This window comes from Anopheles maculipalpis, chromosome 2RL (genome assembly GCF_943734695.1).
Source record: "Anopheles maculipalpis chromosome 2RL, idAnoMacuDA_375_x, whole genome shotgun sequence".
Classification (NCBI taxonomy): Eukaryota; Metazoa; Arthropoda; class Insecta; order Diptera; family Culicidae; genus Anopheles; species Anopheles maculipalpis.
This window is the reverse complement of record NC_064871.1, coordinates 70119834-70134648: the sequence shown is the minus strand read 5'-3', so window position 1 is coordinate 70134648 and position 14815 is coordinate 70119834. Positions and strand designations below refer to the sequence as shown.

At 39.6% G+C, this 14815-nt stretch overlaps 1 non-coding gene across 1 annotated transcript; it reads left to right on the top strand.

Moving 5' to 3' along the window:
* The first annotated feature begins 716 nt into the window (after positions 1-716).
* Trnal-cag (transfer RNA leucine (anticodon CAG)) lies at positions 717-799 on the top strand. Its single transcript has one exon. It is a non-coding gene; the product is annotated as a tRNA-Leu (tRNA).
* Positions 800-14815: the final 14016 nt, after the last annotated feature.

The following is a 14815-nucleotide window of genomic DNA, read 5'->3' as shown; positions in this document are numbered from 1 at the left end:
TATTTCCTAATTCGTGCTCCTTCGCCATTCGGCATCTAACCTTATGCTAGCAAAGTGGTTTGTGTCTTATGTTTATAAATAGGGATCGAGAAGCCCGCAACAGTCCACTATCGATATGCCCTCTCCTTGGCATATAACTATATATTTCAAGCCTATTTAATTTTTTCATGCAGTTCTAAAAATTCGATCCAATTTCATTATGTATAAAGTATGTTTTACAATCTTTTGACATTTTTTTTTTCAAACAACGCAAACAATTTTTCAAAAATTTATTACTATTTTTAAGATCTTTACAGTACGGTGGAGAGCAGTCATACTTAAATAAAATAGTTAATAAATAATAATATTTACATAAAACTTATTTATTTATAATTGATTATTAGGGTCCAGAGCCGTATTGTCATACATAAAATTTATTTATTTAAATTTATTATAAAATAAAATTATAAATAAAATTAGTTTGTAGAATTATTATTTAATTTAGTATGACGGCTCTTCGCCGTATTGTCTTTAGTTTGTAAGATCTTTGAGATACAAATTTTCAGAGACAGATTTTCTAAGCTTGTTCTCTTTCTTCAATATTTTTTCACCCAACGCATTGAGACATGGTTCTTCTAGCCGTGATGATATTACCGGCGTATTACAGCAGTGATAATTTTAGAACCTAAACAAACATGCCCCAGCAACAGCAATCAGAACGAGGAGCATTACAACGAGTCAGGATGGCCGAGCGGTCTAAGGCGCTACGTTCAGGTCGTAGTCTACTCTGTAGGCGTGGGTTCGAATCCCACTTCTGACAAAATGATACTTTTTTCTTACTTCTTTGTAATTTAGAATCCCTGTTTTCTGTAGAGCACATGAGAAGCTCCAAGTATTTTATGCTTATGTATGCTAGGAATTTGAGTGGAATTTCCCAAAGCGATGTTTGAATATGTTCTTCATAAAATATATTTGTGCTAACACATTAGTAAACTTTCACGACTTTAAAAAAAAATTATTGTAATTTAACTTCGATCTTAGATTTTTTTTTGGTTTTAGTTTTATTTGTACCATTTATTAGAAGTTTACTGTTGTGACACAATTTAAAATGCTTTGCAACATGCGACATGCACGACCATCTCGGTTGTGACCGTTGCTTCCACGTTCGGGGTTTGAATTCTGCCCAAAAACAGCTGTTCCAAAGGCATGAATTTTCTCTAAACATACGAAAGCAACAGGTTGGTGTTAGTCGTCCAAACCGACAGCACAAGGGCCGAACAGTGTCAAGCGCTTTAACGCGCATGTTCACTGAAACGGATGATACGAAAACAATTTCCACCGGCGCGTACGACCGCGTGTCAGTCCATGCTGGGAATTGACGGCATCAAGATCCAAGCAGACCACAACGCAAAAACCGTTTAATTTATCGACTACCGCAGGAATGGGTCGCTACTTCCGTCGTGCACGCATTGTTGAGATGGAGATGGTACAGAAACATTCTTGTCGTGCTGATGGGGCAGAGAGGCTTGGCGGTGTATTCAAGTGAACTTTACTGAATTGTGCCGCGAAACTGGCATCCATGGCATAGAAAGTATTCGAAACGTTTGCAAAAGATTGGCAAATGTGGTATGGTTGGGAAATTTACCTTAACTTTATATAGTTTTATACAATATTATTTGAATTTTACTTTTGTTTTATTGATTGTGTTAAGTAAAGTAAGTGAGTAACTTCAATTTTGAATGTTTCGATAATAAGCAAATAAATTCGATCTTGTTTCAACTCATAACTGCCTTATAGGAACTCCACTAAGATTGTTTACATTTGTAAAGGCATAAAACAAAACGAAACAAAGAAAGTATACTGAACAATGACAAAATAATTATATTACTCATCATTCTTACAATTCCAAGTTCAAAAGGGTAGTACATAGAACTAGGTGGGGGTACATAGAAAAAAGAGAAATCCTTATAATTATGTCATATTTTTGTACTTTAGTCAAAATTTACCCAATCTTCAGCGTATTATTATCGTTACTTTATTGTTTTTACTTTAAGCAATGCCTTAATATGTTACACAATCCTTCTACCAACGTGTGCAGGCACTTCCTACACCATTTTGGTTGGTCCTTACTCTATCAAGAGCTCTGAGAATTCAAGCACACATGGATAATTCATTTGTCGTATTGCAGATGTACTTTGGTGAAGCATGCACTTGTTTCTTTTACTTTTCTTTCACATTAAAAAAATAGTTTTATTGAATCTCAAATCCGTTTTTTGAAATATTATAGAAATGGTTTAAAAAAGCTATTTAACTATATTATCCTTTCTGATACTTCCTCGAACGTTTATCGAAACAGATGCATATTTTGTACTTATTTTCATTATCCATTTTATTGTAGTGTGTAACCATCCCATCCACCAGCATTCATTTCTTCCGCAGTTTACACCCCATTTGTATGCTACGTGCTTCCTACTTAGCATTCATCCTTCAGAAATGAATTTGTCAGCAACATTCATCGTTGGCAGCATAGAGTTGTTTTAACCTGCTCGTTTGAAGCGATTCCCTTTCCAGGAGTGAGTGCTGCACGGGGTTGCAGTTTACATTGCCCACTTCACCCTGCAGATGCATCCCATTCCTGGTAGCAAACACCACAAACACACACACACACACACACACACACACATACACACATATCCTCCGGAAGGCGAAGGTACGTAAACGAAGTCAGTGCCACTTTATGAAGTAGAACTGCACAACAATGGCGACCAAGTGGGCGAGTGGGCGAGGCGCCAGTTGTGTTTACCTTGGTACGGTTACGCTTCGGGTGGCTGCACTTCATGGTCCAATTGAAGGTGCCTAACTGCAACTCCACACCACCTCCCCCTCTTCTCCCCGCTCCCTTCACGCACTGCTGTTTCGATGCACCGGCATACAAGCTTCTGAACCGATGCATCTAACCTATCGGTTTGGCTCGCCGTTCGTCTGGCGGGAAAATCTAATCCATATTTCAATCCGGCTTTGACTCTCGCACTGCACCTTGGCTGCCGTGCCTAACGTCTGGACTGGGCTTGAACTGGCCAACAACTGGCGACCTTGTCCCAGGGCGTTGGGCTTCGTTGGGCAGACCCATGAGTCTACGGCGTGTGTGAAGCATCTATGCCGTTGTGGCGAACCACAACTAGCATCCGGTGTGAGTCAGACACACATAACCACCCCGGACACATACACACACACACACAGACACATGCGAGCACGTTGGAAGGAAATGCGTGCTGGAAAAGCAATGCACTTTCACGGGCCGTACATCTCGAGCGAAGCCCAACTTTGAACTAAACCCTGGTTTTCTAAAACGGTAGAACGAATTTTCATGTGCTTCTGCATAGTCAAGAATAGCATTGTGCTAGAATTAAGCATAAACAAAAGTGGCCTTCCACTGCTGACTCTTGGCATTTGGCAAAACCGTAAAGGATTCGGGCGTTACGCCGTACGCACCAACCATTCAACACATACGCATCTTGTTTACACGGCTTCTAGCCCATCGTTCGGCTTTATGTGTGTGCGTATGTTTCTCCGTTGATCAAACATTGCTCCAGTTTGGTACGCCAACAGCAAAAGCAAGTGAAAAGGATCATGTGTATAAAATTTACAAACAAAACCCTCATCGTGGTTACCTTATTCAATGAATGTATCGACCAGCGCACTGCATTCCTTGCATTGATGAGTCAATTCGATTTCCAAACATGCAAAATAAAAGAAACTTTCAATCAAACTTGATACTGCACTCGTCAGTATTATTCAATCATAAACTGATGCCGTTTCATCGCTGTTATTGTTAAAGATATTTTAGAATAACATCATGTAAAATTATGCTATCCTTAGTTGTTACCCTTAATCAACATATTTGTACATTTGTTGTTTAATTACACGCTGAAAAAATACGCTTATTACATTCCTTTTGTTTTATTTATTTATTTTATTTATTTATTTATTTCGCCTTGGCTTAACAAAAAAGTATTCTTAAGTAACTGAAGGGAAGAGGAGGTAGAGAGGGCCAGAAAAGATTGTGAAGAAAGGAAGGAAGATCCACCAAGACGAAAACGGAAGCGAGACAGAGATACATTGTAGTCACACAGGGCGTTAGTATTGTTGAAGGCCGATAGAACCCTGATAAAGGTGTCGTTCAAGCCGTAGAGAGTGTAGCGGGATGTAATTTATAGAGGAAGTCTATCGCAAAGGCGACGAGAAGGGGCGTAATGAGGGATAGTGGACAGGAGAGACGGGACACCTAGTTCATTTAACAGGCGCCAGGACACAGGAGGATATGGAAATCTTTTTCTTCCATGGGCGTCAGGCGTGAAGAAGGCGTCAGCCGGCAGGATAGGGAGGGAGACCCAGGTGATAACCGGGGGGGGGGGGGGGGGGGGGTGTATGCGCCAAACAGCTACACGCGTAAATTTGCGTTCAATACTCTGCAATCGCGATTGAGCCTGGTGGAGACCCAAAATCGAACCCAACAACAGTAGAGGGACTTCAGACAGAGGGGGTCACGGATTTTGGACGATAGCCTTAACAATCAAGTCCAGTGATTCGTTAGCTTTACTGATAATCAACATGAGTGTTGAAAGAGGGTGTCTCGTTAAGCCAAACACCTGGATCATTTCCGGAAGATACCCGACGTAGAACTGTATTACAGAGGGTGTAACTGAATAGAAGCACAGGGAACTCTGTCATAGGACTAAAACATTTTTACGACACCGCACAGAGAAGGAATCTAGGAAGGTTTCAACAGCCAGATGGTACAACAGCCAGCGGACAACGGAAGGAAAATCTTGAGATCATCCACGTAGAGCAGGAATACTTCGGAGGGGAGGATAAAGGTACAGTCAACTAAGGATCTTGAGGAACTCCAGAGGAGCCTACGAAGAAGTCAGAGAAGCACGAGGACACTTTGACTTTAAATACTCTATTACAAAGGTAGGACGAGAACGAAGACAGTAACCGACCTCCGATCCCGAGCCTTTCAAGTTTGGAAATCAGCAGGTCGAGGGGTACACTGTCGAAGGCAGCACTAAAATCGGTGTACACAACGTCGGTTTAACGTCTGGATACCAAGCTAGAGAGAGCAGAAGATACAGAAAAAGAGTTTTGCTTTGAAGTGTTCAGCATGTTGCATACATTTAGGCGCACTAAATTTTATGCAATTTAAATCGAAAGTGAATACCGTCCTACAAGATTTAAATATGTTTGTAGTTTGTAGTTGTAGTTAATGTTAGTTTAATGTTAGTAAATTTAGTGTATTTATTTATTTATTTTAAGTAAGACGGCTTGCGCCGTATTGTCAGCACCACCTGTGGTGACTATGTATATAAAAAGATTATCGGGGCATTTCTTCCCTATTTGTTTGCCTTATCCCGGGCATGTTCGGTTGTGGATGAATTTTAGTGGATGGTTGACGTCCTAGTCGATTTTGAATGTTGTTGGTACATGTCTTTGTTGATCCGATAGTTTTGGTGCGGCTGTGCTATTGATGAGGAATGAGTACTTTCAGTTTTTGTATTGTGGTGTGTTGTCGCTACTATTTTGTTGACCTCTAGTACAAATTTTTACTAATGTCAATTGTAAATCAGCAATTAATTATCATATTTTATCTACATGATCTAATTTCTTATGAAATAACTGTAGTTGCATAACACCAATCCAGCGGTTCTTTTATTAGACAACAACGTATGGGAACGTAAACGCTGACGGAACGCGGACATAAATGATAAATATCAAAATCATATACACAGTAAACTTTCTAGAAGGCGTTACCTATCATGCTCATCGGAAACCTAGTGTAAATAAGGCTTAAGTTTAAAACGTAAGTTTATAACCAAGAACGATCGAACTAGAGTGATGCTGATAAGGAATAAAGCGTTCGCCTCACAAGAGCATCATATCCCGGGTGTGCTCGGTTGTTCCGTTGCGTAGTATTTCGTCATCCAAAGCCAAAGTCGTGTTCAGAGCGAGGGTCTTATCGTGAGCGGGCACCTTATCACGGGTGTGTGCGGGCGTTTCTATGCGTGAGGACTTCACGCATGGTAGCGGGGGTCTTGATCGTCTCGTTTGGGTCCTCCTTCTCCCTGTCGCTGGTTTGTCCGTCGATGGCATCAGTCGGAGCAACTTATTGTGGTACTTTCTTTCATAAACCCATTCATACATCATCAATCATACAAGCGAGGTAAAACACATATAAGACAGACAAACAGTGTGAGTAGTGGGGGGAAGGGGATCACACTAATAATCCGTTCGCACGACAAAAAAGAAAGATTGTTCTCAGGTAGACCTCGTCGCATTCTCCCAGCAGGCACCGCATCAGAATGTTTGGCAACTTTCTAATGCCCTGGACTACGTCTAATAAGGTGGGTTGAGCAGCCTCGTATTCCACTCAAGACCATAGAAGATAAATCTATGTCGTGGTATCTGATGTCGCAGTCACATACTTCGGAGTCGACCTGTCCTATACGCTGGAGATGCACACTCAACGCGAAATGATTAGACTTAAGCCTAGACATCATTCGAATGAACGCATGAACACCTGAAATGCCATGAAACTAAGGTTTGAAGGACACTTGGGGAGTGATCGAATATAGAAACCTACCGAGCTCATCGGTTTCTCACAAACTCTGCCACCGAGCCATGAAGTGGGAGACTGCAATGGGCGCAGGACTCTTCCGAAGTACGCTTTTTGGCCAATTGGTCTGCCTTTTCATTGCCGAAGATACCGCAATGTGCAGGCAGCCAAATAAGAGATATATGGAATGTTTTCTCAAAACAATGAGCTAAAGACCTTTAATATTTCTTTTAAGAAGTAGTCCGGGCTCTTAATAGCCTCCAAAGATTGTAATGCTTCGACAGCGCTTAAACTGTTGGAGAATATAAAAGCCATGGCTTTCATCCGCCAGCATGGCTGGCGTAGTTGGAAATAGACCTCGGATACAATCTTATATACGCCAAAACCGATGCCCTGCTCTGATGAGGATCCGCCAGTATAATGGTTGCTTGTCGAATGGCCCTACTTTTCCACAAAAATGTTGCGAATTGCAGTCCTGCGAAGACTATCGGGGATGAACTTGGTTTGCTCTCTCAAAGAGGTGTTTACTGTTAACCGGGAAATGGAGGACCCTAGTAAGCTGGCACGAATTAAATTTGCTTCATCATGAAAGATTTTCATGATTTTACATTTAGAACCTAAGCAGTGTTCGAAAGTTCTCGACTATCAATGAGTTTGATACTGTAGAGCGTACGAAAAGACAAAGCGAGATGGAGCTCAAAATGGAGCGCAAGCGGCCTCACTCCACACATCAATTCGAGTAACATCGTGAGGGTTTATTAACATTATAAGAGTTATTGTTATTGAAACTATTGACTTATTAACCATCTAATATAGATTAGATAGTCTCCATTTGAGTATTTTAAAGCGATAATAGTTTGTAACGTAAGCAGCTCATCATCCCATTCCGACGCATTTAATAGTTTATTTATGTTAACCATTAAACTGCTGAATGTTCTCCAAGCTACATCTAACAAGTTATCATGTTAATATTGTCATGTATTTCTCTAATGCCTTCTACTGACTTTTAACATGACATTTGCTACAAAAATAGCATCAGATTCCATCTTTCATGAAGCTCCATAAGTAGCTGCAGTAGAGAAAAAAAAATACTCAAAAGCCATCCCCAGTCAACTGCTAACACCATTAAATGGAACCATCTCGTTTCACTATCGGCTTCCGTCACGCCGGAGTGAACATGCTTTTTCTTCCCTCTTTTTTCTCACCTGCAGTATGCAACGTTCGTTACGGTGCACCATACAAGCAGCACATGATGGTAACTGTACGTTGGATGACACTGAGCGAGCCCCCACGCAAACTGTCACCAGGGTGGAAAAATTTAGATATCCAAATTAAAGTCTAGCGCCGCTAGCGCTCATCTTCCCAAGCTTAACTCCAAGTGTTGAAAAGGACATCTAGTTAGGCGGCCCAAAAGTTCATGAAAAAGCCGCACTTGGCAATGGATCGACGGTGTTCTAATGAGCGTAGACATTAAACGGGGAAAGTGGCGATGCACAGCGGATGTGTTTGCTTTTCGTTAGCATCGACTGAGCATTGGACATGCAGTTGTGTTCCTTTTTCCAGTCTGGTATTCAAATTTTGATGTGTACAAAAAAAAAGGGAGGATACGATTTAATTGTGCTTGGCGAGTCTATGGATCGATTAAAGTCCGAGATAAATGACGTAGAATCTTAACATGATGCTTAATGACCGATTTGATCTTAACAGTACGTACAGTTCCAGCAGCGTACATGGCAGAAATTTCAGCGAAAGTTACAAATCTAAGACAAATGGCTTTCCACTCGTGACTGGGCGCCTCCACCAAATAGTTGCAGCGATGTGTCGAAGTGATTGTAGAAGGAAAGAAACACGGTCAAATCGAGACGAGCAACGTTAAAACTTATGACCCTTGAACTAAGGATAAGAGCCCTTGATTCGATTCCAGTTCTCGTTCATTTTTGTTACACTCGTGAAATTGTAAAGCAAGAAGTGATTGGAATCGAACGATGTTCGATGTTCGACAGATTTCGTACCTTCACGGGACGACGCGTATATAACGCGTCGATACAGATCTCTACCACCATTGTTATATACGGGCTAGAGTGGACCAAACTTTAAAGAAGTTTTGGGTGTCAATTTTACCATTTGAAATCCCTTTGAAACTTTTCCTTCGGTTCTTACGCTTTTTTTTTGCTGCACCGTGCCTTGTCTTTACCGCTTCGAATCGCCGTACAAAGGGAGCAATGTGGGCAAGCAATTACAACCATAAACAACGATCGATGAGGTGATAAAGTCACCGGAGACAGCACCCAGTGGTCGGTTGGTGCTTGGTGGCAAATTTATGATAATCAATTTGGAACCGTCTCGGCTTAAAGATGTAGAAGTTATTCCTTTTTTCAGTGTAGTTCAATAAGCGCTCAAATGTCTTTTTTTTTTGTCGAAGTTAAAACGCTCGTACGAAGTAGGTGAAGCTAGTGGGATAAAATATAAACTTTGTGTTCTTTGTAATGGAACAGTTTTCTCAAGGGATTTCAGTTTAGAATGTAATTCAAGAGTAGTAGTATAAGAGTGATTACGATAAGAATCTGATGGTGATTTTAATCTATTTAAAACTCTGCAATTTTTAAGGTGTTGCTGTCAGCCCTTCAAAATCCTTAAGCGGAGTGGAAGTTGAGGAACCCTATCACATCGAATCTGCTGACCGGGGGATAGATTTTTTGTGATTTCGGAGCCGCAGATTTGTGATATCGAAAGCTAAATTTGTTAAGCCTTCGAGGCAGGCTTTTGTAAACAAATCAATAAAATATAGTGAATATAATTTATGCTTCTATGTATAAGAGTACAATGTATCTAAGTGTCTTACTCTAAATTATGCTAAAAGCTTCATCGAGATTGTTTCCCAAAAATCGAACCTACCTTAAATAATAATCATCGAACTTCCAAACTCCCTACCAATCACTGCGTAATTTCTTTCAATTTTCAATTCTTTTGCACCCTGTAAAGGTAATACTTCTTCACCCACCAAAAGACGTCCTTACTTTCCCGCCAAAAGACTCGCCCACCCGCTCAAAAATGAATGCATCTGCCTGCTGTAAGGATATTTTGTAACGAGCGGCGGACGAAAAGGTCGAACGGGAAAAAAGATGGCGTTTATAAATCTTCCCACCGGCCCGGAATCGGTTGCTGCTACGATGCGATACTCGGAGACAGCTGTATCACACCGTTGCTCCCCTGCTCGGCTCTTGCTTTTACGCGCAAATTTCCTCCCAGCCTAACGATCCGTTTTCCTCAGGTTGGATGGAAAAGTTTTTAATTAAAAGAAATTTTATGTTGCTTCGAGGTAGTTCTGCTTTCTTTGATTCTCTCAGCTTACCACACTTACCGAACGGTGTGCCTGCAGGGAGCTGCAGCCGATAGAGCTCCGATCGCAAATTAGAGTGCAGCTTTGATGCGGAGGGCAGGAAACACAACAGAAGGTAGCAAAAAAAAATTAACGGATGATCTTCGATCCAGGAATTCAATCCGAACGCAGCAGCGGGTCCGGTGTAAAAACGATGGATTTGGTGCTTAATTTTCCATGCAGTAATTACTGCCCGGAGGAGGAACTTTGTTTCGTGGCATTTTGTAGGTAGTAGGACGTGAAGAAAATCGTTGAGTGGTACAAAGGGCTTCAAAATTGGTCTATGTTTGATCGCCTGCACTGTTTGTAGTAACTAAGTTTGATTTTAGTTTTCTGAACGGTACAGAGAGTGCAAACTGTTTCAAGTAACCTCACCTTTGTAACCTGAAACGAGAAAAATGTATGGTAATGCTCCGCTGTAAATAATTGTATTTTATGATGAAAAATATTTGAAGATGTTGCTTTTAATTTAACATTTTTCAACAAATATCTGAATTGTCAGCAAAATATCCGTGTACAGTAAATTATCACTTATAAAATTAACACGTATCACTTGTTAATAATATAAGAAAATGAAGAGTGTTTTCCTCTAGTTATTTTAATGACACTCATGTCATTAAACATGTTTTCATAAAACTTTTTAGGTTTCCACTAAAAAATTCGTTTCGTTTTTATTTAGCAACTTAAAACTATTCTGTGACCACAAAACGTTCCTCGCATATGATGTTATGATATTGCATACTGTCTAGGCGCATAGAGCACTACAGATAAATCAACACATTTACGAAAGCAAGATTTTCTACAAGATTAGAATTTTCTTAAGCCTTTAAAAACATCTAATGACTTTCAATAAATTAAGCAACGGCTATGCAGTTATTTGTAAAGCAAACCAAAATTTAAAAATATGATTAAACTTAAAGCAAATAACCGAAAACCCGTACCATTTGCCGCTCAATTCATTCGCAGTTCCATACTTTAATGATTGATTCATGCCGCTCCGATAGTCCCCCCCCCCCCCCCCCCCCCCGGGATACTGTTTTCTTGTTCCAATCCATTCTATTACCGAAAATCAGTCAAAATAATGAGGCGCAATTCTTCGGATACGAGCCATTATGAATTGTAGAACGAAGAGAAAGAACAAACAAAATGAGAAACAGGACAAAGGTTGATGTTTGGCTATTTTGACTTAAAGATAACGAGATAGAATACTATCAATTCTATGATAGATGAAATATATTCAGCTCAACGTGCAGATTGTCTGTGAGGTTTATTAGGAGCACGAACTCGCTATTAGCATGCTACTCTATTACAACCAGTAAAATAAATGCTGCCCAGTTTGTAAATAATTTATTTTTAATCAAAAACTTTAAGGAAAACTTTGCACTAACATGGAAAGAATTTTTTCATTAATTAAATAAAATAAAGTTGTCCTTTTTTATTGAAATTACGTTGTTGAAAAATCATTTGGGTTCACAATTTATAGCTGATTTTTCATTCAAACATTTATCAACTTTCTACCACAGTTTTAATCCCGTGTTTCCATTTTTCCTATCGTGGCAAGACTTCACTTCCAACGCTTTCAACGCCGGCAAGAGTGTCGTTTCCCGAACAGAATAGGGCCCATTTTCTAATAGCTGACTTATTGGCTAACATTGGATTTTGGCTTAGGCAACGATGGTCACTTGCTGCGGTGTTGTGCTGACATTGAGATGCCTATCGAGGCACCTTCAGCTAAAGTGGTGCATTTATGTCATTCAGTGCAATGCCGTACATTCTCGGGCTGGCAAATTTATAGCCCACATCTCGAGCTCCACTCCAGAACACGCAGCATATTCGTCTGGTTTGGTTTTCAGCCCACGTCAAAGTGTCATCCAGATGCATAATCCTTGCATATTTATATACTCAAGCTGAGAGCCCATGCTTTTAAGAATGTCACTGTAGCAGTGTTCTCGAGAAAATGCTACAGGGATACGGTGAAATCCCACTGAGGATGTGTCATCCATAAAGGGGACACCCAAATTACGGAGTTACGGCTTCAAATGTGTATCTGAAAATGTATCATTGTATGCATTGCGTGGTCCACCAATCAGAACAATGTCTTCTATCAACGAAACATTCAGTGCTTCTCATCTTCCGTGTGGTACAATGGCTTTAAAAGTGGCAGCTTTTACATTTGGTGCTTCGGTATTGAGAGTGTTGGTAAATGCTACACAATTTCAACAGTAAACGAGGATAGTTACGTTTAATTGTCAGCTAGTGCTGCGGACGAACTGCAAGTCTTCATACTGACACGTCTGATGCATCTCGTCGTTGCACATACATTATGATGACGATGACACAAAATACGTGTCGAAATCTGTTTATCAAATTATGATTACTTCTTGAAAGTTGAAAGGACCGAGTGCAAGCAGATAAGCTGCTATAAAGATATTGCTGAATTTTTAAAGTTCTTGTTAATTATTTATTTATTTATTTTACATTGATTATGACGGTCCAGTGCCGTATTGTCAAGTACTTGTAAATGTTAGTGTAAATTTATCATTTTAAAGTATTACGTAAAAACATTTTCCCTAACTGTTATATTCTGAAAAAAAAGGACAAAATAGGAACCACTTCTTGTTCTTTTTTTCTTCTTACGCCGGACATCATCCATGGCTTACTAGACTCATTACTACCACATAATTGGATGGACAGTCCTCACTACGGACGAACTATTCGAATGAGATTTGAAGCCTGGTTCTGTCATGTGAAGCCCGACACTGTTGGATTCCACCGGATTGGCCTTTTCGATCAGTATAATGATCAATTCAAGTACTATAATGATCAAAGGGGCGTGTAGTATAGGCGACAACGGCGCCGGTCTTCATACGGCAGGACCGGGGTTCAAATCCCATCCGGATCGTTCCCCCGTAGTTGAGGACTGACTAACCAACTACGTGGTATTGGGAAGAGTTTAGTAAGCCATTCGATGGCCGGCATGACCTTTAGAGGTCGTTAAGCCAAGAATAAGAAGAAGAAGAAGAATGATCAATTCATTTACACTAGAACTACCGGACCAGTCATTTTGACTAGTTTTCATGCCTTTGAAGGATTTATTTTTGTTCAATTAAACATTTTTGCCGATTTTGAAGCATACTTTTTAAAGATTCAATCATTTCTATTAATTAAGAATTTAAAAATCCAAACTAATATTGCTATTAAATTATGTCATGAGCAAATCTACCTTAACCAGCCATTTTGACTGATGATTTGTGAAACAATGAACAGCGTATTTGCGAAATTCTTTCAAAAAAGTTATTATTTATAACCAGCAGACGTATTCCTTGCAATGTAACTACGAGTTAATAAATAATATACATGAAATAAAGCAATTAGTTTACCAATTTTAAGAGCAACAAGGCTGATGCTTGGATCATCTTGCTGGAAATGATTTGAAACTTCGAAGTTGCAACACAAAAGGATCAACTATTGGCTTGTTCCTTTTGATGATTTTGCTATGCTGGTGTAAGAAACAAACTATCAAATGTGTTTATGTTAATCAGATTATAAAAATTATTTATCTGGTAATCACCAATCAGTTGTACGCGCCAAAATCGCGTAAGTTTTAGTGTTAAAAGACACAATTCCTACTTCTACTTTGCGCTACGACTCGTAAGACATGACGGCCACGTAATGGCTTATTGATATCACGTCACCACGGCAGTAATTTATCACAATTTCTACACCAATGACCAATTGTAGTACTTTATAAAATCTAGAAAAAAAAAAACTAACGAGAAATGGAAAATCCTTTACAGACTTATTATCAATTTAAGTTTGAACTAGATCGAGCGACTTAAAGTTAAACACATCTGAAACTAAGCATCCTCCACGACCTTATTCTCAGTTAAAATTTAGATTAGATTGTGTAAATTAAAATTGAACATATCTGAAACTAATATTTTAAACGCACAAAAGATGGCTTCCGATTCTTAATTCACCCACGATGTTATATCATGAAGCGCTACACTTTTACCGCCGTGCAACATCAAACGATGATTCATCCAGTCAGATAGATGTGAGAAGTGCCAGACGTGTCAAACCCATTGCCAGTCCATACCATCAGCGTTATGTTTGTATGATTGCAGATAAAGGTTCATTCATTTGTAATGCAAATACGGTCTAATACATTAAATTTTAGCTGGTCATAAGATGGCTTGCCAGACATATTTAATAATTACTACGCTACTACGCTACTACCCCTATAACTCCGAAAAATTTCAATAATGTTTTGTTTTCTAAATGCTGTTGAAAGCTTTTGCCTTCATAAAAATCTGTGTAAAGAAAGAGTCATTCGTGAAACAAGTTCATACCTCAGCCAAGTCACATGAACACGATAATGCTTAACGCTCTTCATCATGTTCATTTCGTGGGAAAACCAAAGCAAAGGCAACGAACAGTCAGTGTAAAACGAAAATATAATTCAGTAACCACACTGGTGTCGTGCCGAGCGGTCGAAGTAGCTAGATTCTTATTTAGACTCATTTTCAGTTGCGACTAAGCCACGTGCACAGACATCCTACGCCACAGTAGCGTAGATAATTCAAATCGTAACGGTTATTGGGGTTGAGAATAAAAAATCGCAAAAACGAAGAAAATAAAACAGAATTTGGATAGCCAAACTAGACAAATTCAAAAGACTGTTCTATGCTGTAGCTGTGGTCGGAGATGGATTAAAATTTCATTACTGCTCGACAATTATGTTCGCGTACGTGCCGATGAACTAGTGAAGACCCACAACTAATAGAAGCCATAAAATTGAAAAGCTATCGAAGTTACATGCTAACCGTTTAGTGACCAACGAA